The sequence below is a fragment of the Apium graveolens genome, chromosome 6, assembly GCF_009905375.1.
Source record: "Apium graveolens cultivar Ventura chromosome 6, ASM990537v1, whole genome shotgun sequence".
Taxonomy (NCBI): Eukaryota; Viridiplantae; Streptophyta; class Magnoliopsida; order Apiales; family Apiaceae; genus Apium; species Apium graveolens.
Genome location: NC_133652.1, coordinates 238,864,519 through 238,867,747, shown reverse-complemented (window position 1 = coordinate 238,867,747; position 3,229 = coordinate 238,864,519). Strand labels below are relative to the sequence as shown.

The following is a 3,229-nucleotide window of genomic DNA, read 5'->3' as shown; positions in this document are numbered from 1 at the left end:
CAACAAGCAAAAATTTGATACTTATTAAATATTTTTAAGGCAAAAAGAAAAAGCCAACATGGGTTCAAGTATGAATCCGAGTCCCCAGTAATAAAGCATACTTAGAAAATTTTTCTAAGAAAAAAAGTAAAAGCCAACCCGGGTCCTCAGCAACAAAGCAAACATAGAAAAGTTTTCTAAGGCAAAAAGCAAAAGCCAACTCAATTTCAACTAAGAACCCGAGTCCCCATCAATAAAGTATACTTAAAATTTTTTCCAAGGCAAAAAGCAAAAGCCAACCCGGGTTCAACCCAGAAATAAAGCATACTTAGAAAATTTTTCTAAGGAAAAAGCAAAAGCCAACTCGGGTTCAACTATGAACCCGGGTCCTCAACAACAAAGCATACTTAAATAATTTTTCTAAGGAAAAAAGCAAAATACAACCCGGGTTCAACTATGAACCTGGGTCCCCAGAAATAAAGCATACTTAGAAAATTTTTTCAAGGTAAAAAACAAAAGTCAACCCGGATCCAACGATATACCCGAGTCCCCAGCAACAAAGCATACTTAGAAAATTTAAATTTTTTAAAGGCAAAACGCAAAAGCCAACCCGGGTTCAATTATGAACCCGGGTCCCCAGCAATAATCCAAACTTACAATTTTTTTTAAGGCAAAAAACAAAAGCCAACCCGGGTTCAACTATACCAGCAATAAAGCATACATGGAAAATTTTTTAAGGCAAAAAAAACAATAGCCAACCTGGTTCCAACAGTGAACCCGGGTTGACATCATCATTTTAAACTTAAAAAATTTTCTAAGGCAAAAAAGCAAGAACGAACCCAGCCCCAATGCTTAACCTGGGCTGATGATAAGTGGCATTTTATACCACTTAGAACGTCTTAAAATAGCTTAAATTGGTGTCTTGAAATCAAGTATTTTGTGTATTTGATGCATTTTTCTAGTGTTTGCGCATTTCAGGGTATTAGTTGCATTTCGGGGGAGTAATCATCAAACATAAGCCTTGGCATTTGTCTAGCATTGCGAGAGGGAAGAGAGGAGCAGATTACAGCGAAAAAATGGAGCAAACTCAGAAAAAATCCAGTAGGGGTCTGAGCGCCCGCTCAGCTATGCTGAGCGGCCGCGCAGGGTCGGGAAAAAAGAATATTTATTTTAGACTTCTATTTCTGTTTGGCTTCCAACTTCTGTGTAATCTGAATTTTATGGGACTTCTATATAAGTAGATTCAGAGATGTTTTCACGGTGTGGAATTGTTGTATTAAGCAAGGAGAGAAGGAGATAAGGAAGAAGACCGTTTTAGCACACCGGAACGAAGAGGAAGCATATTTTCTTGTGATTCTTTATTTCATTGTAACGTTGGATGCTAGTTTTCTTGCTTTGAACCTATTTACTCTTGTGACGTACTCTGGTTTAATATAATTAGTTTAGTTATTATTCTCTTGTGTTTATTTATCATATTTTCATATGAACCCATGATGACGATAAGTGCTATTATGGGCTAATCGTGATCATGGGGTCGTAACAGATTTACTATGGAATTCCTTAGTTAGTTGTTTAATACCTTAGTGTGTGATGATTGTATGATATCTAGTATTGGTTGGGCGTATTCGTCTTATGTGCGTCGCGAACATATAAGATAGGGTGTTAATCTCTTGTGAAGCGACGGTGGATCTCGAGATTTAGAACTTGCCATGCTAGCATAGGTTCATGTATGATGTTGCATGATTAGTGGGTAACTCTAACCGTTTTATTCGTCCTGTGTAATCAAAAGGAATAACTTGTGCTTAAATCATTATGTTGTCAATTTCTAAAGACATATAGGGACTCAACATAATTGATGCCTATTCAACTTCTATCTTAAATGTGGATGTTTGGTAGAATGGTATTAGTACAATGAAAGTTGGCTTTTATCAGTTTCATATTATTCGATTAATATCATCACTGTTGCATGCTAAGGGTAATAACAATGACTATTGAAGGAAGTAGTAATGAAGTTGTGATCTCATGAGTGTTTTAATATTATTAATTCGAAGTGTTAATTAAGTGGTTAATTTTAGTAGTTAATTGTAGTTAATAATTAGTTAATCAAAATCTAAGTGTTATTGTCTTAACATTGAGAAATAATCATACATTGGTGAGTGAGTTTAATTGAACATAATTAGTCTGAGTCTCTGTGGGAACGAACTAGAAAGTATTCTATATTACTTGCGAACGCGTATACTTGCGTGTGTTATTAGCGCGTGTTTTCGCCCTAACAAGTTTTTGGCGCCGCTTCCGGGGACTCGGCGTATTTGTTTAGTTTATGTACTTACCATCATTGGTCGTTAGGGATCAGTGATTAAGACGTATTTGTTACTTATTATTTCTGGTTGTGTTTCAGGTACTTTAGCGAGCGTTCATGCAAACTCGTTCTCGTACTCGCAAGAGGACTTTAGATACAGCTGAGGAGACAGACGAAGTTCTTGATATTCCGGAGAAGATAGATTTTGAAGATTCGGATTCAGGAAGTGAGCAGAAAGAACCAGTAATCATGGGTGATCGTATTGTTCCGGCCGATCCAGCTCTTATGGACTTTTCTCGGCCTAAAATTGATGACATTCAGTCAAGCATTCTTCATCCGGCTATTCAAGCTAACACCTTTGAAATCAAGCCGGGAACTATTCAGATGGTGCAGAATTCTGTCTCTTTCGGAGGTGCTGCGACTGAAGACCCCAACATGCACATAAGGAATTTTGTCGAGATCTGCAGTACTTTCAAATATAATGGCGTGACTGATGAGGCTATCAAGCTGAGGCTTTTCCCATTCTCACTGAGAGACAAAGCTAAGGACTGGTTATATTCTGAACTAGCTGGGTCCATCACTACTTGGAAAGATCTTGCACAAAAGTTTCTGGTGAAGTTTTATCCTATGGCAAAGACTGCTGCTGTGAGGAGTGCTCTTACCCAGTTTGCGCAGCAACCTACAGAATCTATGTGCGAAGCTTGGGAACGCTACAAGGAAATGTTGAGAAAGTGTCCACATCATGGAATGCCCGATTGGATGGTGATCACTGGTTTCTATAATGGTTTGGGGGCCCAATCTCGGCCCATGCTCGATGCAGCAGCTGGAGGCGCCTTGTGGGCCAAAAGCTATACTGAGGCTTATAATCTTATTGAGACAATGGCTGCAAATGAGCATCAAAACCCAACTCAGAGGATGATGCCTGGGAAGGTAGCAGGTATTCTAGAAGTC

The 3,229-nt window shown here is 38.5% G+C and overlaps 1 non-coding gene across 1 annotated transcript; it reads right to left on the bottom strand.

The window, feature by feature from the left end:
* Nucleotides 1-2,920: 2,920 nt before the first annotated feature.
* LOC141669713 (small nucleolar RNA R71) lies at nucleotides 2,921-3,027 on the bottom strand. The gene has a single exon (XR_012553979.1). It is a non-coding gene; the product is annotated as a small nucleolar RNA R71 (small nucleolar RNA).
* Nucleotides 3,028-3,229: the final 202 nt, after the last annotated feature.